Source organism: Phyllobates terribilis, unplaced genomic scaffold (genome assembly GCF_046119375.1).
Source record: "Phyllobates terribilis strain yellow unplaced genomic scaffold, ASM4611937v1 Scaffold_11__3_contigs__length_659146591, whole genome shotgun sequence".
NCBI classification, from domain to species: Eukaryota; Metazoa; Chordata; class Amphibia; order Anura; family Dendrobatidae; genus Phyllobates; species Phyllobates terribilis.
In genome coordinates, this window is record NW_027362771.1 from 626762054 (window position 1) to 626787913 (window position 25860).

Sequence of the window (25860 nt, forward strand, 5' to 3'; positions counted from 1 at the left end):
TTCATGTCCATGTGCCGGTTCATGCATGAAGTACTCAAACTATGTATTTTTTGGCCTCTACTTAGCTTTTGCTGACAAATGTTACAGATAACACGAGTTGGGTCATCTTTATCGATCTGAAAAAATGCCCAGGCTATGCAAGGCTTAGCACCCATGCGACCTGAAGAGCCACCACGACTTGTGGTGAGAGGCAGAGTTGTGTTTGAGGATGCAGTTGTTGACGTGCTTCCAGTACTACGTCTCTGTCCAGGAAGGCGCAACCTGACCTCGTCGTCACTAGCATCTTCCTCCACCTCCTCTGCTGACCTCATCTCTTGGCTGACTGTGGGTTGACAGTAAGTGGGATCTCCAACCTCATCATCATCACCCTGTGCGTTATCACACCCGTCGTCCTCAGAGGCAACCTGTTCCTGCCCTGACAAAAAACTAAAGTTGTCGCTCCAATCAGGTATTTGAGTCTCATCATCGTCTTCCTCATTGTCTCCACCAACAGGAGTTACAGTTTGGGAATGAGGGTCTACATTATGGTCAGAACCTTCTGCGTCTGGTCCTGGATCCGATTCATAAAGATTCTGGGCATCAGTGCAGATCATTTCCTCGTCTGGATTCACAGAAGCGCTGGAGTCGACCTCTGATTCCCAGGCTATAGTATGAGTAAACAGCTCTGCAGACTCAACCATCTGTTCTACCTCATACTCAGATGGGCAGCTGGAGATTTGGGAGCTGTGAGGAAGCAAGTGCGATTGGGGTGACACCTTTGAGGACTGGAGTATTTGTGATGTTGAAGTTGATGTGGAGGAGAGCCCACTTAAAGGAGCACTTGATATCCGTTGAAGCACCTGCTGTTTTTGTGCCTCATCTGGAATTTGTAGCGATTGGCTTGGCCGTAAGAAAGGGATCTTATCACATTGTCCGCTAAAAGAAGTAGACATTTTAGTTTGGCTGGAAGATGGTCTTTCTTCTGCAGATGTTACTGTTGCTTTAACACCTACCCCACGGACACAACCTTTTTCCCCTTCCCAACATGCCTATTCCCCTTTCCACCAGCAGCAGGCCTTTTTCCACTCATTTTGGTGGTTAACTAATTCACAACTCTGGAGTTGTTTGCACAAAAAAACAATGGATGGGAACCGAGCAGAGCTGAGTGGCCAAACTGTGGTATTAGGCCAAAACAGTTGGCTGGGTTAGATGCAGAAAAAAATTATATTCAATTTGCAACCTGATGGAGGTCAGTATCGATGGACTAATAGAGAAAGTCCCACACACAGCTAGAAGCCCAAATATTTTTTCAGAGGTAGATGCAGAAAAAAAATATATTCAGTTTGCAACCTGATGGAGGTCAGTATAGATGGACTAATAGAGAAAGTCCCACACACTGCTAGAAGGCCAAATATTTTTTCAGAGCTAGATGCAGACAAAAAATTATTTTTAATTTGCAACCTGATGGAGGTCAGTATAGATGGACTAATAGAGAAAGTCCCACACACTGCTAGAAGGCCAAATATTTTTTCAGAGCTGGATGCAGATAAAAATTATTTTTAATTTGCAACCTGATGGAGGTCAGTATAGATGGACTAATAGAGAAAGTCCCACACACTGCTAGAAGGCCAAATATTTTTTTCAGAGCTAGATGCAGAAAAAAATTATATTCAGTTTGCAACCTGATGGCGGTCAGTATAGATGGACTAATAGAACAAGTCCCACACACTGCTAGAAGGACAAATATTTTTTCAGAGCTAGATGCAGACAAAAAATTATTTTTAATTTTCAACCAGATGGAGGTCAGTATAGATGGACTAATAGAGAAAGTCCCACACACTGCTAGAAGGCCAAATATTTTTTCAGAGCTGGATGCAGATAAAAATTATTTTTAATTTGCAACCTGATGGAGAACAGTATAGATGGACTAATAGAGAAAGTCCCACACACTGCTAGAAGGCCAAATATTTTTTCAGAGCTAGATGCAGACAAAAAATTATTTTCAGTTTGCAACCTGATGGAGGTCAGTATAGATGGACTAATAGAACAAGTCCCACACACAGCTAGAAGCCCAAATATTTTTTCAGAGGTAGATGCAGAAAAAAATTATATTCAGTTTGCAACCTGATGGAGGTCTGTATAGATGGATTAATAGAACAAGTCCCACACACTGCTAGAAGGCCAAATATTTTTTCAGAGCTAGATGCAGACAAAAAATTATTTTCAGTTTGCAATCTGATGAAGGTCAGTATAGATGGACTAATAGAGAAAGTCCCACACACTGCTAGAAGGCCAAATATTTTTTCAGAGGTAGATGCAGAAAAAAAATATATTCAGTTTGCAACCTGATGGAGGTCAGTATAGATGGACTAATAGAGAAAGTCCCACACACTGCTAGAAGGCCAAATATGTTTTCAGAGCTATATGCAGACAAAAAATTATTTTTAATTTGCAACCTGATGGAGGTCAGTATAGATGGACTAATAGAGAAAGTCCCACACACTGCTAGAAGGCCAAATATTTTTTCAGAGCTGGATGCAGATAAAAATTATTTTTAGTTTGCAACCTGATGGAGGTCAGTATAGATGGACTAATAGAGAAAGTCTCACACACTGCTAGAAGGCCAAATATTTTTTCAGAGCTGGATGCAGATAAAAATTATTTTTAATTTGCAACCTGATGGAGGTCAGTATAGATGGACTAATAGAGAAAGTCCCACACACTGCTAGAAGGCCAAATATTTTTTCAGAGCTAGATGCAGAAAAAAATTATATTCAGTTTGCAACCTGATGGAGGTCAGTATAGATGGACTAATAGAACAAGTCCCACACACAGCTAGAAGCCCAAATATTTTTTCAGAGGTAGATGCAGAAAAAAATTATATTCAGTTTGCAACCTGATGGAGGTCTGTATAGATGGATTAATAGAACAAGTCCCACACACAGCTAGAAGCCCAATATTTTTTCAGAGGTAGATGCAGAAAAAAAATATATTCAGTTTGCAACCTGATGGAGGTCAGTATAGATGGACTAATAGAACAAGTCCCACACACAGCTAGAAGCCCAATATTTTTTCAGAGGTAGATGCAGAAAAAAAATATATTCAGTTTGCAACCTGATGGAGGTCAGTATAGATGGACTAATAGAGAAAGTCCCACACACTGCTAGAGGGCCAAATATTTTTTCAGAGCTAGATGCAGACAAAAAATTATTTCTAATTTGCAACCTGATGGAGGTCAGTATAGATGGACTAATAGAGAAAGTCCCACACACTGCTAGAAGGCCAAATATTTTTTCAGAGCTGGATGCAGATAAAAATTATTTTTAATTTGCAACCTGATGGAGGTCAGTATAGATGGACTAATAGAGAAAGTCCCACACACTGCTAGAAGGCCAAATATTTTTTCAGAGCTAGATGCAGAAAAAAATTATATTCAGTTTGCAACCTGATGGAGGTCAGTATAGATGGACTAATAGAACAAGTCCCACACACAGCTAGAAGCCCAAATATTTTTTCAGAGGTAGATGCAGATAAAAATTATTTTTAATTTGCAACCTGATGGAGGTCAGTATAGATGTACTAATAGAACAAGTCCCACACACTGCTAGAAGGCCAAATATTTTTCAGAGCTAGATGCAGACAAAAAATTATTTTCAGTTTGCAACCTGATGGAGGTCAGTATAGGTGGACTAATAGAACAAGTCCCACACACAGCTAGAAGCCCAAATATTTTTTCAGAGGTAGATGCAGATAAAAATTATATTCAGTTTGCAACCTGATGGAGGTCTGTATAGATGGATTAATATAACAAGTCCCACACACAACTAGACGCCCAATATTTTTTCAGAGGTAGATGCAGATAAAAATTATATTCAGTTTGCAACGTGATGGAGGTCTGTATAGATGGATTAATAGAAAAAGTCACACACACAGCTAGAAGCCCAATATTTTTTCAGAGGTAGATGCAGAAAAAAAATATATTCAGTTTGCAACCTGATGGAGGTCAGTATAGATGGACTAATAGAGAATGTCCCACACACTGCTAGAAGGCCAAATATTTTTTCAGAGCTAGATGCAGAAAAAAATTATATTCAGTTTGCAACCTGATCGAGGTCAGTATAGATGGACTAATAGAAGAAGTCCCACACACTGCTAGAAGCCCAAATATTTTTTCAGAGCTAGATGCAGAAAAAAATTATATTCAATTTGCAACCTGATGGAGGTCAGTATAGATGGACTAATAGAATGATGCTATGTCCATAAGATTTTACTTCACTAGGTGCAGTAAAAAAATTGGTATTCTATACACAGGTGGTATATCTTGCAACACAGATAGGCTACTCCACTGACTAACACACTCTGCAATAGGCCAAAAAGGATTAGCTTTGCTAGATTCAGCCAAATGCTGTGAAAAAAACTTGCACAGCACTGGCACAGACCTGCCTGGCAAAAACTGATAGGAACTGATGTAACCTAGTCCTGAAAAGGACTGCAATTACAATTAGTCTTTACTCCCACAATCTATTTAAGAGCACAGACCTGCCTGATAAAAGTCGTAGGAAATGATGTAACCTAGTCCTTAAAAGGACTGCAATCACAACTATTCCCTACTCCCAAGCTATCTGTAGATTTGTGCGAAAATTGGCTTGAAATTAACAAGGTATAACGCACACAGCAACAGCGGTGCCGTCTAACACGCAGCTGCAGCAGTGAGAAAATGGTGGCGACGGGGAAAATTGCTTGGTCTTATAGGACAAGGACATGTGACATACACTGCCAATGACACATGCCCTTGCTTGTGTGAAAAAAGCACTTCGCTCCGCGTGTGCGCTGCTGATAGGCTGACAGATTGCACCTCCCCACTGTAAATGCGGGAAAGAGAAAAAAAAATGGAGATCTTCATTATTCCTGCAGAGATCCATCCCCTGCCCCTCCACCCACCCCGCTGTACACTCAAACTGCGTATTAACATTAATTTTCATCTTTACTGAGAAAAAATCCAGTTATGATTTTGGTGCACGAACAGTTATCGAACATAACCTCGAACAGCCGAATTTTTCTCAAATCGTTCGTGTTCGCCGACCGGCTCGAACACCGCCCAAAACAGCTCGAATTTGAGATTGGCGAACAGTTCGAGTAGAACAACGCTCATCTCTAATCCAGACTACAGCTGCACATCAAGGAGACAAGGCATCTCAGTCAGACCTACTAGGTCGATACGCTATTCTACAAGCTATATCAAAGGTGAGCAAATTATCTTTTAAAACTAGAGTTGGACTAAATTATCTGCACTTAGATCTGCACCCATGTTTTTTGTCTTTCTCCCTCTCCTAGACCCTATAGCCTTGGGGTCATATAGCTTTGATGTCCCTTGAAAGAGATGTAGATATAGTGATATGGTAGATATGGTGGTGATATGGAGGAGGATGTGGAGGATGAGGATGAGGAGAAGGACAAGGGCAAATAGACAAAATCAGGAAGAGTATACCCATTTCTGGGTTTGAAGACCGAGGTGCATGGGAATAGAGTTAGATCTCCCAAAAAAAAGCACTGTAATTAAGTTAATGTTACGCTGCTATCATTCGGTGGTGTTGAGAAGTCTGGCCCAATCCAGCCCTTGTTCATTTTTATAAGAGTCAGCCTGCCAGTATTTTCAGTTGACATGTGGATGCGCCTATCGGTTAAAATGCTAGCGGCAGGGCATGCCAGGAACACCAAGGAGTAGAGAGCCAGTTCAAGCCATGTGTCCAGCTTGGATAACCAATAATTATAAGGCACAGAGGAATCACAGAGGATGTTGTTCCGTTCGGAAAAGTACTCCCTCACCATCTTCTGAAACCTTTCCCTTCTTGTGAGAGTACCCCGCGTCTCAGGGCCAGTGCGATGGGAGGATCTAAGAAAACTGTCCCAGAACTTTGACAGTGTTCACCTGCCTCTGTGGGATTGCATTTGTATCTCTCTCGTCTGTACTCCTTGGTTGTCCAATGATCTATGACCTCTGCCACCAGCAATTTCAGATGGGAATTTTTCAAAATTTTGGCAACAAGAGCCTTCTTGTACTGCCCCATTTTGTCAGGCCTGTCCTGTGCGGGAATAAGAGACAGAAAGTTCTCCTTGCATCATGGGTTTAGAAGTGTCACCAACTAGCAAAATTTGGACAATGTGAGGGTCATGGGAAAGGCAGCGTAACATAAACTCAGCCACATGTGCCAGACTGAAAAGAGGCAAGACTTCCGTGTCCTCACCAAGTGAATGACTGACCATGCTCTCCTCCTCATCCTTCTCCTCCTCTTCCTCCTCCTCCCTGTCTTCAGGCCATCCATGCTGAACAGACAGTATGACAGTTGTGCAGGTAGTACCATCTGTAGCACCTGAAACTAGCTCCTGTTCTTCCTCCTCCACATCTTACTCATGTCACCCAATCCACATTGGGATGAGATGAGGCAGGGCTGTGTGTGTAATCACCCTGTATGGTTCCTTGCTCCTTCTCATCGTGCTCCGCCTGCAATGCATCCTCTTTAATTGTGAGCAGCAGAGAGCATTTCAGAAGACAGAGAAGCAAGATGGTGATGCTTATTATGGTGTCATTGCCGCTCACCATCTTGGTGGAGTCCTCAAAGTTTTGGAGGATGGTACATATATCTGACATCCATATCCACTCCTGAAGTCTTATGTGTTTAGTTTCAGCTGCATACCGACTGCCTTATTGATGCTGGTAGTCAACTACTGCCCTCTTCTGCTCACAAATCCTTCCTAACATCTGCAATGTAGAGTACGTCTGGACATTGCAGATCAGACGGTGAGCTGAAAGCTGCAAACGCTGCTGAAGCACGGCAAGGATGGCAGAATTTGTAGCTGGCATTCTAAAATGGGCACACAGGCGGCGTACTTTAAAAAGCAGATTTGTCAGATCCCGGTAGGTTTTGAGAAACTGCTGAACCATGAGGTTAAGCACATGGGCCAGGCATGGTGTGAGCTCGCCTCGCCTCAGAGTCGTCACCAGGTTCTGGCTAATGTCACATATGACCATGCCTGGTTGTAGGGTCAGCGGTGTCAGGCACAGATCTGCCTGCTTTTTCAGAGCTGTCCACAACTCTTCATCGTTGTTGTGCGGTTTGTCACCGAGGCATATTAGTTTCAGCACAGCCTGTTGACGATTTACCAAGGCAGTGCTGCAGTGCTTCCAGCCTGCGACAGAAATTTGGTCATTTCAGATATGGAGGCTGAAGGATGAGGTGCAGAAGCTGTAGAATGTGGAAGCAACCCTGATCGACCCAGGGCTTGCAATCATCGGCGTCTGAAGGATGTGTTCCGTCCCCATGTCCGACTGGGTCCCGGCTTCCACTATATTTACCCTGTGTGCCATCAGCTAGATGTACCATCCCTGCCCACAAGCACTTGTCCACGTGTCTGTGGTTAGGTGGACTTTGCCAGTAACTGCATTGTTGAGGGCACAGATAATGTTGTTGGACACGTGCTCGTGAAATGCGGGGATGGCACACTGGGAGAAATAGTGGTGGCTGGGGAACGAGTACCAAGGGACAGCCGCCGCTATCAGGTTGTGGAAAGCTTCTGTCTCCATGAGCGTAAAAGGAAACATTTTGAGTGCAAGCATTCACAAAATGTGTGAATTTAGTAGTGTAGCCTGTGGGGCGTTGGCAACGTATTTGTGCTTGTATTCCAAGTACTGGGGTAAGGACAACTGAAAGCTGTGCAGGGACAAGGATGTGGATGTGCTTGCTGATGATGTCGGTTGAGAGTGTGCAAAGACACGTGCAGGGTGGGAGGCATCTTGGCATGTGCCATGTACAGATGATTGAAGCACACACACAACAGTGGAACAAGCAGTGGTGTCACCCGCAGATACTGTTTCTGGATCCTGGGGTTCAGCCCACTTAATCGGTTGCTTTGTTGCCGTGTGCATGATCATGCTGGTGGTTTTCAGGCTGCTAGGTTTGCAAGCCCTGCTGATGCTGGCCAAGCAGGTGGTGCAAATTTCCTGTTTGGGGTTATCTGCAAAGTCTTTAAAAATCAACCAGATTCGGGAAGACCTAAGAGTTGAACTGGCAACTTCCATCATGTTGGCATTACGAGGAGTGCTTCCCTGCCTTGCGTCTGCCGCCATAACACTGCTTATTCCTGCCTGTTGATGTGGTATGCCTCCCTCCCACTGTGTGCTGCTGTCCTCAAGCTGTATGTCCCCCTGCCAGGTTGGAACAGTTGCTATATCATCCAACATCTCGTCTTCCACTTCTGCACCCTGGTCCTCCTCCTGACTTTCTGCCAATTGTGTGCCATCATCATCCACCTCTTTCGACAGTAATTGCAATTTCCCATAGTCACTTTCATGTGACCGTGGCTGCTGTAATATTTGGGCATCATTACATGCATTCTCCTCTTGACTTGCTTGAAGCTGGCTGGACGAGAGGTCCAAATCTACAAATGGAAAAGTAAACAGCTCTTCTGAGTGTCCAAGTGTGGGATCAGTTGTCTCTGGGCACTCAAAATGGTGGGAGGAAGGAGGATAAGGATGAGGAATATGCAGTTCAGACTCACGATTACTGAGACTTGATCGTTTGGAAGACAGGGTGGTGGTGGTGGCAAAGTGACTGAAAGCATTATCTGCTATCCAACCAATAATATTCTGACACTGCTCTGGGTTCAATAGTGGTTTCCCCTAATAATTAGGACAGGACGGTCGAGCGACAAGATGTGGGTGTTTGTTGTGGCACAATTACAGCTTGCCCATGGCCACGTCCTTGGCCTTGGCCTCTGCATGCACCATCACCGTCACGTCCACTTCCTCGTTCCTTGCCTTGCACCTTGCTCATTTTAAATGTAGGACAATATTTTCCACGGTTTTAAATAGCAGGCCTGCAATTTACAATAGTATTCTTCTCAGACACCTAGTGTGAATAGCTTGACCAACACACTGCAACAGATTGGAATAGGAAGGCAATATTTTCCAGGTTCCGTTCAAATTTCTGGATTTTTATCGCTGAAATATGGAACAGATTTGGTTGTATTCTGCATTGCTAACAAGCAAATGCAGCAGAAAAATGGTGTACTCTGGATTGCTTTTTAAGCAATAACCAGGATTAAGACAAAAAAAATTGCCCTTGTCCCTGATATCTGGGTCTATGTCTACAAATATCTGCAATTATTACAGCTGCAGACAGGACGCTCAATGGACCCTCTTGCGCTGTATGCACTGCAGTCTGCCACATACACTGCCTGCCTGCATAATAGAGATGAGCGGTGTTCGACTAGAACTGTTCGCCAATCTCAAATTCGAGCTGTTTTGGGCGGTGTTCGAGTTGTTCGACGAACCCGAACGATTTGCAAAAAATTCGGCTGTTCGAGGTTATGTTCGATAACTGTTCGTGCACCAAAAGCGTGTCCTGCATGTCTGGCGCTATTTAGAGCACCAATCATGCAGGGATTGTCTGCCACTCACTGTAATGCCACAGCCATGGTGGTTGTGGCAATACAGTGATTGCCCAAATCGATGGGAACAGTGCCAACAGTGAAACATGAAAAGCCGGCAATTCATCAGCGGCATACACCGGTACCCGACAATTTAGAACCGAAAGAATAGAGCTTCACACATAGATTAGATAGATAGAAACATGTCAGTCACATATATATGAAGTACAGTGACAGTGTTGCTTACTGTACTTGTCATTTAGTGTAAAGGATTTATCAAAAAAAATAATAGTGTTTTCATGCACCATCTCTTTAAAAAAGCCAGCCGGCAATTCAGCATCTGTACCCAACAATTTAGAATAGAAGGAATAGAGAATCACACATAGATTAGGTAGATAGAAACATGTCAGTCACATATATATGAAGTACAGTGACAGTGTTGCTTACTGTACTTGTCATTTAGTATAAAAGATTTATTAAAAAAAATAATAGTGTTTTCATGCACTGTCTCTTTAAAAAAGCCGGCCGGCAATTCAGCAGCGGTACCTGACAATTTATAACAGACAGAATAGAGAATCACACATAGATTAGATAGATAGAAACATGTCAGTCACATATATAAGAAGTACAGTGACAGTTTTGCTTACTGTACTTGTCATTTAGTATAAAGGATTTATTAAAAAAAATAATAGTGTTTTCATGCACTGTCTCTTTAAAAAAGCCGGCCGGCAATTCAGCAGCGGTACCTGACAATTTATAACAGACAGAATAGAGAATCACACATAGATTAGATAGATAGAAACATGTCAGTCACATATATATGAAGCACAGTGACAGTGTTGCTTACTGTACTTGTCATTTAGTATAAAGGATTTATTAAAAAAAATAATAGTGTTTTCATGCACTGTCTCTTTAAAAAAGCCGGCCGGCAATTCAGCAGCGGTACCTGACAATTTATAACAGACAGAATAGAGAATCACACATAGATTAGATAGATAGAAACATGTCAGTCACATATATATGAAGTACAGTGACAGTGTTGCTTACTGTACTTGTCATTTAGTGTAAAGGATTTATTAAAAAAAAATAACAGTGTTTTCATGCACCGTCTCTTTAAAAAAGCCGGCCGGCAATTCAGCATCTGTACCCGACAATTTGGAATAGAAAGAATAGAGCATCACACATAGATTAGATAGATAGAAACATGTCAGTCACATATATATGAAGTACAGTGACAGTGTTGATTACTCTACTTGTCATTTAGTGCTAAAATAAAGGATTTATTTAAAAAAAAATTGGCGTGGGGTTCCCCATAATTTTAGGCTTTAGCGGAGGTTAAGCAGACGGCTGGGGCAGATGTTTGAAGCCTGGGAAGGGGGTAATACCCACGGAGCTTCCCAGGCTACTAATATCAGCCCCCAGCGGAATACCTAGCCTTTACTAGCTATTAAAATGGGGGACCCCCCAAAAAAATGACGTGGGGTCCCCCCTATTTTAATAGCTAGCAAAGGCTAGGCAGACAGCTGGGGGCTGATATTATTAGCCCAGGAAGGGTTCCATGAATATTGGCCCCCTCCCAGGCTAGAAACACCAGCCGTCAGCCGCCCCAGAAATGGCGCATCCATAGGATGCACCAATTCTTGCACTTAGCCTCGCTCTTCCCACTGCCCTGTAGCGGTGGCAGTGGGGTAAGAGGGTTGGGGTTGATGTCAGCTTATAATGCCAGCTGACATCAAGCCCAGGTTAGTAATGGAGAGGCGTCTATAAGACACCCCCATTACTAACCCCATAGTCAAAGTTAAAAGAAAACACAAACACCCAGAATAAAGTCCTTTAATTGAAATAAACACACAATTCTTTATTGTTCTAAATTAAACCATACTTACCGTCATGCCCATTCCAGCTGAAGCCAACGATCTCCTGCAATAAAAGAAAAATAATAAAGCAACCTCATCCTTACCTTTCCATGGTTCCCAGGACAGCTCCAGCTCTGCTACATCGAGATGACAGGCTGGACCACAGCAGAATGCTGCCATCCAGCCTGTCATCCCGCGGACACTGAGAAGCGCAGGCATGCTTACGCTCTGCAGTGTCTGGCTGTGACGGCATCCAGATGAGCCGAGGTCATGTCCAATGAACTCGGCGCACCTCATGCACGTCACTGACAGCGTGGGAGAATTCTCCTGCACTCAGCGCTTCAGCGTGAGAATTTTCCCACGCTGTCAGTGACGTGCATGAGGTGAGCTCATTCATGTCCAATGATCTCAGCTCACCTCATGCACGTCACTGACAGCGTGGGAAAATTCTCCTGCACTCAGCGCTACAGCGTGAGAATTCTCCCATGCTGTCAGTGACGTGCATGAGGTGAGCTCATTCATGTCCAATGAACTCAGCTGACCTCATGTACCTCACTGACAGCGTGGGAGAATTTTCACGCTGAAGTGCTGAGTGCAGGAGAATTCTCCCACGCTGTCAGTGACGTGCATGAGGTGCGCCGAGTTCATTGGACATGAACTTGTCTCATCTTTATGCCGTCACAGCGAGACACTGAGGAGCGCAATCATGCCTGCGCTTCTCAGTGTCCGCGGGATGACAGGCTGGATGGCAGCTTTCTGCTGCGATCCAGCCTGTCATCTCGATGTAGCAGAGCTGAAGCTGTCGTGGGAACCATGGAAAGGTAAGGATGAGGTTGCTTTATTATTTTACTTTTATTGCAGAAGACATTGGCTTCAGCTGGAATGGGCGTGACGGTAAGTATGGTTTAATTTAGAACAATAAAGAATTGTGTGTTTATTTCAATTAAAGGACTTTATTCTGGGTGTTGTGTTTTTTTAAATACTTTACTAGAAATTCATGGTGGTCATGTCTAATATTGGCGTGACCCCATGAATTTCGGGCTTAGGGCCAGCTGATAATGCCAAGCTGGCCTTAACCCCTTTATTACCCAGTGAGCCACCGCACCAGGGCCCTGGATGAGTTGGGTACAGCGCCAGAAGATGGCGCTTCTATGAACGCGCCATTTTCTGGGGCGGCTGCGGACTGCAATTTGCAGCGGGTGGGGCCCAGAAAGCTTGGGCCTCCCTGCGCTGCGGATTCCAGCTCCCAGCTGCCTAGTTGTACCTGGCTGGGCACAAAAATAGGGCGAAGCCCCACGCATTTTTTTTTTAAATTATTTCATGAAATTCATGGAATTATTAAGAAAAAAAGGGCTTCCCTATATTGTTGTGTCCAACCAGGTACAAATAGGCAGCTGGTGGTTGGGGGCAGCCCGTCCCTGCCTGCTGTACCTGGCTGGACACCAATATAGTGCGAAGCCCCACGTCAATTTTTTTTAAATTATTTCATGAAATAATTTTTTTAAAAAAGGGCTTCCCTATATTGTTGTGTCTGGCCAGGTACAAATAGGCAGCTGGTGGTTGGGGGCAGCCCGTTCCTGCCTGCTGTACCTGACTGGACACAAATATAGGGCGAAGCCCCACGTCAATTTTTTATAAATTATTTCAGGAAATTCATGAAATAATGAAAAAAAAATTGATGTGGGGCTTCGCCCTATATTTGTGTCCAGTCAGGTACAGCTGGCAGGAACAGGCTGCTCCCAACCACCAGCTGCCTATTTGTACCTAGCCGGACACAACAATATAGGGAAGCCCTTTTTTTCTTAATTATTCCATGAATTTCATGAATTTAAAAAAAAAATACGTGGAGCTTCGCCCTATGTTTGTGTCCAGCCAGGTACAACTAGGCAGCTGGGGGCTGGAATCTGCAGCGCAGGGAGGACCAAGCTTTCTGGGCCCCACCCGCTGCAAATTGCAGTCCGCAGCCGCCCCGGAAAATGGCGCGTTCATAGAAGCGCCATCTTCTGGCGCTGTACCCAACTCATCCAGGGCCCTGGTGCGTTGGCTCACTGGGTAATAAAGGGGTTAAGGCCAGCTTGGCATTATCAGCTGGCCCTAAGCCCGAAATTCATGGGGTCACGCCAATATTAGACATGACCACCATGAATTTCTAGTAAAGTATTTAAAAAAAACACAACACCCAGAAAAAAGTCCTTTAATTGAAATAAACACACAATTCTTTATTGTTCTAAATTAAACCATACTTACCATCACGCCCATTCCAGCTGAAGCCAATGATCTCCTGCAATAAAAGTAAAATAATAAAGCAACATCATCCTTACCTTTCCATGGCTCCCACGACAGCTTCAGCTCTGCTACATCGAGATGACAGGCTGGACCGCAGCAGAACGCTGCCATCCAGCCTGTCATCCCGCAGACACTGAGAAGCGCAGGCATGCTTGCGCTACTCAGCTCAGTGTCTGGCTGTGACGGCATCCAGATGAGCCGAGGTCATGTCCAATGAACTCGGCGCACCTCATGCACGTCACTGATAGCGTTGGAAAATTCTCACGCTGAAGCGCTGAGTGCAGGAGAATTTTCCCACGCTGTCAGTGACGTGCATGAGGTGAGCCGAGTTCATTGTCGGCTCATCTGGATGCCGTCACAGTCAGACACTGAGGAGCGCAAGCATGCCTGCGCTTCTCAGTGTCTGCGGGATGACAGGCTGGATGGCAGCGTTCTGCAGGTCCAGCCTGTCATCTCGATGTAGCAGAGCTGAAGCTGTCCTGGGAACCATGGAAAGGTAAGGATGAGGTTGCTTTATTATTTTTCTTTTATTGCAGGAGATCGTTGGCTTCAGCTGGAATGGGCGTGATGGTAAGTATGGTTTAATTTAGAACAATAAAGAATTGTATGTTTATTTCAATTAAAGGACTTTATTCTGGGTGTTTGTGTTTTTTTTTTAACTTTGACTATGGGGTTAGTAATGGGGGTGTCTTATAGACGCCTCTCCATTACTAACCTGGGCTTGATGTCAGCTGGCATTATAAGCTGACATCAACCCCAACCCTATTACCCCCTGCCACCGCACCAGGGCAGCGTTGAAGAGCGAGGCTAAGTGCCAGAATTGGCGCATCCTATGGATGCGCCATTTCTGGGGCGGCTGACGGCTGGTGTTTCTAGCCTGGGAGGGGGCCAATATTCATGGCTCCCTTCCTGGGCTATTAATATCAGCCCCCAGCTGTCTGCCTAGCCTTTGCTAGCTATTAAATTAGGGGGGACCCCACGTCATTTTTTTGGGGGGGGTCCTCCATTTTAATAGCTAGTAAAGGCTAGGTATTCAGCTGGGGGCTGATATTACTAGCCTGGGAAGCTCCGTGGGTATTACCCCCTTCCCAGGCTTCAAACATCTGCCCCAGCTGTCTGCTTAACCTCCGCTAGAGACTAAAATTACGGGGAACCCCACGCCAATTTTTTTTAATAATAAATCCTTTATTTTAATACTAAATGACAAGTACAGTAACCAACACTGTCACAGTACTTCATATATATGTGACTGACATGTTTCTATCTATCTAATCTATGTGTGATTCTCTATTCCTTCTATTCTAAATTGTCGGGTACACATGCTGAATTGCCAGCCGGCTTTTTTAAAGAGACGGTGCATGAAAACACTATTATATTTTTTAATAAATCCTTTACACTAAATGACAAGTACAGTAAGCAACACTGTCACTGTACTTCATATATATGTGACTGACATGTTTCTATCTATCTAATCTATGTGTGATGCTCTATTCCTTCATGTCTAAATTGTCGGGTACCGATATATGCCGCTGCTGAATTGCCGGCCGGCTTTTTTAAAGAAAGCGTCTTCTGAGCAGTTTGTGAGCTTTTGGACACCTTTGAAGGTGTTTTCTATGTGTTCCTATGTGTTTTTGTTTGCCTGCCATTGGTTTTAACGGTGTTCTAAGGTGTTCGACGAACAGTTCGACGAACAGTTCCTCGAACATCCCGGTGTTCGACGAACCGAACCGAACCCGAACACTACGGGGGTGGCTCAACACTACTGCCTAACTCCTGCTATCACCACTGCATATATGCAGCTGGATTAGTCCTCAGAGGGACTGTTAGTTCAGATGGAAATATATATATATGTGTTGTGGAATGCCTATACTAACTCTAAACAAGCAAATCTCTCCCTGACTCAGCAGAACCTCTCTTTACTCTGCCTGGTTCCGGGGTACACTGTGACGAGCATAGCTGCGCCAGGTCTTATATAGACCTGATGAAGCAGTGCGGCCAGCCAATCACTGTAATGTCATAACCATCATGGCTACGGCATTATATTGCGTGCCAGGCAATCCATGCATGTTTATTGGCTCTGTAAATAGCGCTAAACATGCAGGGTAGGGACCCGAGCTTCTGCCCGATCAACTTGGAAATACTCGCTGAGCTTGTTGAGCTTCGTGATGCTCGGGCGATTTCCGAGTAGTGGCGAGCATGTTCGTTCATCACTGATACTAATTTTATTACAATTTCTTTTAATCCAATTATTCAATAAAGATTGTTAGAATTTTATCACTTGGGTCTATGCACTTCCTTCATTATTGATATGGTATATTTGGAAATCTCCCCCTCTATATACTTTATGGTAAATTAAAGCCATTTATTTATCAATCATGTGGTCAGATTGCTTTGCATTCCTTTGAACATTTTATACAATAGGCGGGCTCGCAGTTTGTCTTCAAATTCTGGAGAGCATTTTGTAAAAAATTGTGGATTGACTTGTCATTTTTCTTTGCATATCATCCTGAAACCAATAATCAGACAGAGAGGACAAATCAGTTATTAGAACAAATTCTAAGGTATTTCATTGCGGTTCAGCAGAAGGACTGGTCCTCATTCTTGCCTCTTGTGAGTTTGTCTTTAACAGTCAGGTTAACTAGTTTATTGGATCTTTGCCGTTTTTTTGTAATTATGGGTTTCATCCTCATTTTGGTAAATTCTCGAGGATGAGTTCTGGTTCTCCTGGAGTACAGGTTGCTGTACAGAAACTTGGGGGATTAGTCATGTATGGATCAAGAATAGTGTTGATCGAGCACTAAAATGCTCGGGTGCTCAAAGCTCAGTCCGAGCTCGCCGTGATACTCGGGTGCTCAACCCGAGCAACGAGCCCAATGTTAGTCTATGGGAGACCAGAGCATTTTTGCGGCGGCACCCCCGGCAGTCTTTTAAAAGCCTAACAAGTGCCCAAAACGGTAGTGACAGTGCTCAAATGACATGGGGACAGCATGAGTATCGCCCCAGGAAGGATATCTGACCCCCAGGTCACTGCTGTCAACAACGTGGTCAGAGGTATTAAGCCACTTTTACAGGCTCACAATAAAACATACAAAAACGAAACTAAAACTGTTTTCCTGTGAAATATGTTAAGGAGCATACTTTCCAGGTTAAAGACTTGTGTATAAGGTAAAATGAATAACCAAAAACAAAAATACTCCTCCACACCTTGGGCTATGTTCACAAGTAGCATTTTTTTTATACGTTTTTGCACTTTGGCATTGCTTTCAACCGTGACAAATGCATTCACCGGGAAATGTCATGTTAACATTTTACAACCTTATCTGGCCATGTGCTGTGTGACACATGCATACAGTGCTAAAAAGGCATGGGAACAGCATGGGGAAGACCCCTGGAAGCATCTCTGACACCCATGTCAATGCTTAAAAGTGTGCCCATCAGAAGTGATCCTTGCCGCATCAGAAGATGTAGACTTGCAACTATCCCCGTGCAAGTCCTTGTCCCAGGGCAGTGTTCAATTGTACCTCCCCCATTCCTTGCAATGCAAGCGCAAATATGCAGCCAACCAAAGCAGGCTGCAATACTATACTGCTAGCTTGCACTTGAAATGGGGCCTTTTAGTTTGGAGGAGGCCGAAGCTGGCCACTATCTCATGGCTGCTTCGGCAGCGAGGTCTCCATACTCAGTCCCCAGCCACCACTATTTGTCCCTGTAACCTTCCCCTCACTTTTCTTAGTCTGGCCTGCTTTAGGGCAGCATTGGACGAGACCACTAGACAACTAGAGACTCCTCTGGTGGGCCCTGGCTTCTCCATCAAGGGAGTTGAGAGTGCCAAGGTGAGGAGCATGATGATGATGATAGAAGTTAGCATCTTCTTTGTTTTCTTGGAATGCAAGCGTAAGTGTGCAGCCTGCCACCCACCCACCCCCTGGCTGCAATAGCATACTGCTAGCTTGCACTTGAAATGTGGCCTATTTGTTTGGAGGAGGCCGAAGCTGGCCACTATCTCATGGCTGCTTCGGCAGCGATGTCTCCATGCTCAGTCCCCAGCCGCCACTATTTCTCCCGGGAACCATCCCCACACTTTTTTTAGTCTGGCCTGCCTTAGGGCAGCATTGGACGAGCCCACCAGACAACCAGAGACTACTTCGGTGGGCCCTGGCTTCTCCATCAAGGGAGTTGAGAGTGCTAAGGTGAGGAGCATGATGATGATGATAGAAGTTAGCATCTGCTTTGTTTTCTTGGAATGCAAGCGTAAGTGTGCAGCCTGCCACCCACCCACCCCCAGGATGCAATACAATACTGCTAGCTTGCTTGCACTTGAAATGAGGCTTTTTATGCTTGTGGAGGCAGACGCTGGCCACCATGTCATGGCTGCATCGGCAGCCTGGTATCCATACTCAGTACCCAGCCGCCCGGCGGCCGTGTGTCCACACTCAGTACCCAGCCACCCGGCGGCCGTGTGTCCACACTTAGTCCCCAGCCGCCAGGGGGCGGCCGGGTGTCCATACTTGGTCCCCAGCCGCTCCGCGGCCGGGTGCCCAAACACGGTTCCCAGCCGCCCCACGGCCGGGTGCCCAAACACAGTTCCCAGCCGCCTGGGGGCGGCCGGGTGTCCATAAACGGTCCCCAGCCACCCCTATTTGTCCCGGTGCACCTTATACACAAGCGCGCATACCAAAACATTACCTGTGCCCTCCCCAGTGCATTTAGTGGGAAGAACAGCCTAACCACAAACACATGAACAAGTGAATGTGGCCAGGGATGGTCCATCTCACTTACGCCTTCACACTGGGTTAATATCGTGGTAGCCGGGACACAGTTGGACACTGGAATGCAACATGTCCTCCAGACATAGAGGATTGAGAGTCCTGGGTCAATCAGGCTTCAACACAAAGTTCAGAAGGTAGACAGCAGCAGTGTTCGGCCGCCTACATAACGAGTAAATTATTCATGATCATGAGGCCATCCATCTCCTTAGCTTTCTGTTCCTTGGAATGCAAGCGCATGTATGTAGTAGCGGCTAGGCCTGAGGTGGTCAGCATTTTGGCGCATATCCTACCTCTTCCGAGGATTGCTGGATGTTTTCCTGCTACTATCCAAGTTCTATGACTCCCGTTAAAACAAAGCTTCAGGTGATGAATGATGGATGAGGTGGTGGCAAAGGAGAAAGAGGAGGAGGAACAGGGACCATTCATATCAATATCAGTCCAGTCAACCACACTTGTCTTGTAGGATATGTTTCTGTACCAAAAGAAGCAGTTCGGATATACAGTTACAGGGCATACTGTGAGTGCAATGCCTACCAAAAATTTTGAGGCACTCCAATGCCCCTTGGAAGTGACATGGAGGTCAGAGGGCCTTAACTAAACTGTTTTTTCCATTTATAGCAACAGGGTCACCTGTACACTGTTGGCCTAAGCAGTGAATGGAAGGCTTTCCAAAAATTATGAGGAACTGCAATGCCCCTTGAAACAGACGTGGATTACAGCGTACTAAAAACCTTCTACCCATTATTGGGGAGTGGGTCTCCCATAGTCTTTGCCTGTGCCTTCCAAGCAAAAGCTGCCAAAAATTAGGACGGAGGAACTTGCAATGCCCCTTACAAGAGCCATGCAGTACAGCATATTACAAACATTATTCCCATTATTGGGGAGTGGGTCTCCCATAGTATTTGCTTCTGCCTTCCAAGCAAAAGCTTCCAAAAATTAGAACGGAGCAACTTGCAATGCCCCTTACAAGAGCCATGCAGTACAGCATATTTCAAACATTATTCCCATTATTGGGGAGTGGGCCTCCCATAGTATTTGCTTATGCCTTGCAAGCAAAAGCTTTCAAAAATTAGGACGGAGCAGCTTGCAATACCCCTTACAAGAGCCATGCAGTACAGCATATTACAAACATTATTCCCATTATTGGGGAGTGGGTCTCCCACAGTCTTTGCTTATGCCTTCCAAGCAAAAGCTGACAAAAATATGGACGGAGGAACTTTCAATAATGGCAATAGCGGACCATGGTCACCCTGGTGGTATAGTGGTGGTGGAGGCTGAGGATAAGGAGAAGAGCATAAAACAGCCGAAATGAGGAAGCGTATACCCATGTGTGGTTGTGACGCGGTGCATGGGAATACACCTCCCTAAATAACACAGTGGATTTGACTATGTTACTCTGCTGTCATTTGGTGGTGATGAGAAGTCTGGCCCAATCCAGCCCTTGTTCATTTTGATAAGGGTCAGCTTGTCATCATTGTCAGTTGACAGACGAGTGCGCTTATCAGTTATAATTCCCCCAGCGGCACTAAAAACACGCTCCGATAACATGTTAGCGGCAGGGCAGGCCAGGACCTCCAAGGCGTACAGAGCGAGTTCATTCCAAGTGTCCAGCTTGGATACCCAATAATTAAAAGGCACAGAGAAATCACGGAGGACGCTGGTACGGTCGGCAAGGTACTCCCTCATCATCTTTTGAAACTTTCCACTCCTTGTGAGAGTACCCCGAGCCTCAGGGTCTGTCCAAGGGAGGGTCTGAGAAAACTGTCCCAGAACGTTGACAGTGTTACCCAGCCTCTGCTGAATTGGAGTTGCCTCTCTCTCGCTTGTACCCTTTGGTTGGTCAACGAACTGTGACCTCTGCCGCTAGCGTGTTCAGATGGGAATTTTTTTAACAGTTCTGAAGCAAGGGCCTTCTGGTACTGGCCCATTTTTGTAGACCTCTCCACCTCAGGAATAAGAGAGTGAAAGTTCTCCTTGTAGCAGGGGTCTACAAGTGTCACCAACCAGTAATGACTGTCACCGAACATTTTGACAATGCGAGGGTCACGGTTAAGGCAGCGTAACATAAAGTCAGCCATGCGTGCCAGACTGGTAACGGGCAAGATTTCCGTGTCCTCACCAAGATGACGACTGACCATGCTCTCCTCCTCCTCCTCCTCCCCCCTGTCCTCAGGCCACCCACGCTGAGCCGACGGTATGACACTTGTACAGGTACTACCGTCTACAGCGCATGATAACAGCTCCTGTTCTTCCTCCTCCTCCTCCTCCTCTCCCTCATTGTCCCCCAATGCACATTGGGATGAGATGAGGCTGGGCTGTGTGTAATCGCCCACTATGGCTTACTGATCCATCTCATCATACTCTGGCGGCAATGCCTCCTCTTTAATTCTCTGCAGAGAGCATTGCAAAAGACAGACAAGTGGGATGCTGACAGTAATGATGGCGTCATCGCCACTCACCATCTTGGTGGCCTCCTCAAAGTTTGTCAGGATGGTACATATGTCAGACATCCAGGTCCACTCATGAGGTCTTATGTGTGGAGTCAGACCTGAATATCGACGGCCTTGTTGCAGCTGGTACTACACAACTGCTCTCTACTTCTCACAAATCCTTTGCAACATGTGGAGGGTAGAGTTCCAACGTGTGGGGACATCACACACCAGTTGGTGTGCTGGAAGCTGCAAACACTGCTGCAATACAGCAAGGGCGGGGGAAGCTGTAGCCGACTTGCTAAAATGAGCTGACAGGCAGCGTACTTTCACGAGCAGATCTGCCAACTCGGGGTATGATTTAAGAAACCGCTGAACCACAAGGTTAAGCACATGAGCCAGGCATGGTACGTGTGTGATCTCGCCTCGCCTCAGAGCTGCCACCAGGTTACGGCCATTGTCACACACGACCATGCCTGGATGTAGGTTCAGCGGTCTCAGCCATAGATCTGCCTGCTCTTTCACAGCTGTCCACAACTTACAAGCAGTGTGAGGTTTATCACCTAAGCTTATGAGTTTCAGCACAGCCTGTTGCTGCTTGTCGGAGGCAGTACTGCAGTGCTTCCTGCTTGTAACTGATGTGGTGATATCTGAGATGGAGTTGGAACATGAGGAGGAGGAGGAGGAGGAGGATGCGCAGGAGCTGTACACTGTGGGGCCAACTCTGACTGACATAGGGCCCGCAATCCTCGGTGTGGGGAGGATATGTTCCGTCCCAAGGTCCGACTGGGTCCCGGCTTCCACTATGTTTACCCAGTTTGCCATCAGGGAAATGTACCGTCCCTGGACACAAGCAGTTGTCCACGTGTCCATTGTCAGGTGGACTCTCCCAGTAACTGCATTGTTGAGGGCACGGCAGATGTTTTGGGACACGTGCTTGTGTAGTGCAGGGACCGAGTACTGAGGGACTGCCACCGCCATAAGGTTGCGGAAGGATTCCATCTCCACCAGCCTAAAAGGCAGCATTTCCAACACAAGCAGTCATGAAATGTGCGAATTTAGAACTGTGGCCTGTCGGGCGTTAGCTGTGAATTTCCGCTTTCGTTCAAAGGTCTGGGATTTGGACAATTGAACGCTGTGGTGGGACGTGGACGTAGATGTTGATGCTGCTTCTTGAGAATCTGCCATAACAAGTGAAGACTGAGAGGAGGGGGCATCTTTACATACAGTATGGACAGAGGATTGCCTTGCACACACAACAGGTGGTTCTACTGCATGCACAACAGCGGAAGAAGCAGTGGTGACACCCGCTGACACTGGTCGTGGACCCTGTGGTACGCCAAACAAAGTCGGGTGCTTTGCTGCCATGTGCGTGATCATGTTGGTGGTAGTCAGGCTGGTAGTTTTGTCACCCCTGCTGATGCTGGCATGGCAGGTGGTACAAATGGCCTTTTTGGGGTTATCAGCAGAGTCTTTAAAAAAATTCCAGACTCTGGAAGACCTAACACTTGTACTGGCAATGTCCCTCGTGTTGGTGTTAAGGGGAATGGTTGCCCGCCTTCTGTCTGCGGCCACCACACTGCTTCTTCCTGCCTGTTGGGGTACTCTGCCTCCCTCCCCCTGTGTGCTGCTGGCCTCACTCTGCATGTCCTCCTGCCACGTTGGGTCAGTTACTAGATCATCCACCACCTCCTCCACTTCCACTTGCGCACCACGATGCTCCTCCTCACCTCCTGACAATTGTGTCTCGTCATCGTCCACCTCTTGTGACAAATTGCCAGCGTTGACTTCCTGTGGCTGTGGCTGTTCAAATATTTGGGCATCGCTACATGGGATCTCCTCTTCAACCACTTCAAGCGTAGCAGGTGAGGGGCACAAATATGGAAATGGACCAGTGAACAGCTCTTCAGAGTGTCCAAGTGTGGGATCAATTGCTGTCTGACCACACTCGGCATGGTGGGAGGAAGGAGAATCAGGGTAAGGAGGAGTATGCGGTCGACATTCACGCTGCTAAGAGTTGACCGTGTGGAAGACAGACCGGAGGTGGTGGTGCCCAGGTAACTGGAAGTATTATCTGCTATCCAATTAATAACCTGTTCACACTGATCAGTTTGCAATACTGGTGTTGTTCTGTGCTTCCCTAGTAATTCGGTCAAGAAGTGGGAGCGAGAAGATGTGGCTGTTGGTTGTGGCACATTTTCATCTTGGCCACGGCCCCGTCCTCTGCACGCACCATCACCAGAACGTCCAGTTCCACGCCCCTTGCCACGCGCCTTGCCCATTGTAAAGGAAGTAAAATAGCTTACACTCACACTATCAATGGAAAAAGGGTAATAAAAAGTAGATTAGAACCGTGGAAGAGGAAAACCACAGTTCTATTTCTCTGGCCTACACCCGACTCTTTTAAACAATCAGAACAATCAGGGAGAAACTATTACTGTTTTTCCTTACGGAAAAAATACCAAAACCTGAAATATAGATATTTTTTACCGTGGAACAGCAAAACCACAGTTTTAATAAACTGGTGTATACCAGACTTTTTAAAATGAATAGATTTGCGGCTGAACAGTGAGCGACACACTCAAACTATTGGTTTTTTAGATGCCAAAGGCCCAAAAATGGATACTGCACAGATTTTACCCGTTGAACTGCAAAACCACACTGGGATTTGTCAGGCGTACACCAGACTATTTTCAACAGATAGATTTTTGTTTCAGAAAACTCAGGAGACACTACTTTTTTTTTTTACTGCAAAAAATGCGAAAAGCAGGAAAATAGAGATTTTTTACCGTAGAACAGCAAAACCACAGATTTTATTTACTGCGGTATACCAGACTTTTTACAATATATAGATTTGAGGCTGAACAGTGAGCGACACACTCAAACTGTTGTTTTTTTAGATACCAAAGGCCCAAAAATGGATACTACACAGATTTTATCCGTTGAACTGCCAAACCACACTGGGATTTGTCAGGCGTACACCACACTAATTTCAACAGATATATTTTTGTGTCAGAACACTCAAGAGACACTACTATTTTTTTTACAGCAAAAAATGCGAAAACCAGGATAATAGAGATTTTTTACCGTGGGCCAGCAAAACCAGAGTTTTTATTTACTACGGTATACCAGACTTTTAAAAATATATACAGTGCAGACCAAAAGTTTGGACACACCTTCTCATTTAAAGATTTTTCTGTTTTTTAATGACTTTGAAAATTGTACATTTACACTGAAGGCATCAAAACTATGAATTAACACATGTGGAATTATATACTTAACAAAAAAGTGTGAAACAACTGAAAATATGTCTTATACTCTAGGTTCTTCAAAGTAGCAACCTTTTGCTTTGATGACTGCTTTACACACTCTTGGCATTCTCTTGATGAGCTTCAAGAGGTAGTCACCAGAAATGGTCTTCCAACAATCTTGAAGGAGTTCCCAGAGATGCTTAGCACTTGTTGGCCCTTTTGCCTTCACTATGCGGTCCAGCTCACCCCAAACTATCTTGATTGGGTTCAGGTCTGGTGACTGTGGAGGCCAGGTCATCTGGCGTAGCACCCCATCACTATCCCTCTTGGTCAAATAGCCCTTACACAGCCTGGAAGTGTGTTTGGGGTCATTGTCCTTTTGAAAAATAAATGATGGTCCAACTAATCGCAAACAGGATGAAATAGCATGCCGCTGCAAGATGCTGTGGTAGCCATGCTGGTTCAGAATGCCTTCAATTTTGAATAAATCCCCAACAGTGTCATCAGCAAAGCACCCCACACCATCACACCGCCTCCTCCATGCTTCAGGGTGGGAACCTGGCATGTAGAGTCCATCCGTCAACCTTTTCTGCGTCGCACAAGACAAGACACGGTGGTTGGAACCAAAGATCTCAAATTTGGACTCATCAGACCAAAGCACAGATTTCCACTGGTCTAATGTCCATTCCTTGTGTTCTTTAGCCCAAACAAGTCTCTTCTGCTTGTTGCCTGTCCTTAGCAGTGGTTTCCAGCAGCTATTTTACCATGAAGGCCGGCTGCACAAAGTATCCTTTTAACAGTTGTTGAAGAGTTGTGTCTGCTGCTAGTCCTCTGTGTGGCATTAACCTGGTCTCTAATCTGAGCTGCTGTTAACCTGCGATTTCTGAGGTTGGTGACTCGGATAAACTTATCCTCAGAAGCAGAGGTGACTCTTGGTCTTCCTTTCCTGGGGCGGTCCTCAAATGAGACAGTTTCTTTGTAGCGCTTGATGGTTTTTGCAACTGCACTTGGGGACACTTTCAAAGTTTGCCCAATTTTTCTCACTGACTGACCTTCGTTTCTTAAAGTAATGATGGCCACTCGTTTTTCTTTACTTAGCTGCTTTTTAATTGCCATAACACTAATTCTAACAGTCTATTTAGTAGGACTATCAGCTGTGTATCCACCTTACTTCTGCACAACACAACTGATGGTCCCAGCCTCATTTATAAGGCAAGAAATCCCCCTTATTAAACCTGACAGGGCACACCTGTGAAGTGAAAACCTTTTCCGGTGGCTATCTCTTGAAGCTCATCAAGAGAATGCTAAGAGTGTGCAAAGCAGTCATCAAAGCACAAGGTGGCTACTTTGAAGAACCTAGAATATAAGACATATTTTCAGTTGTTTCACACTTTTTTGTTAAGTATATAATTCCACATGTGTTAATTCATAGTTTTGATGCCTTCAGTGTGAATGTACAATTTTCAAAGTCATGAATATACAGAAAAATCTTTAAATGAGAAGGTGTGTCCAAACTTTTGGTCTATACTGTAGATTTGCGGATGAACAGTGAGCGACACACTCAAACTGTTGTTTTTTTAGATACCAAAGGCCCAAAAATGGATACTACACAGATTTTACCCGTTGAACTGCAAAACCACACTTCTGCTTCTGTGGCCTATACCAGACTATTATCAACAGATATATTTGTGTCTGAAAAATCAGAGACACACTTTTTTTTTTTGGGGGGGGACACCAATAGGTTAATTAGACGGGTATTTGTACAGTGTGTAGGAAGAAAAAAAAGAGGATTTAGATAAAAAAAAAGGATTTTTCCTGGCCCCCGAGACCTGGAGCTAAGTCCAGCAATTTCAGAAACAGGAGC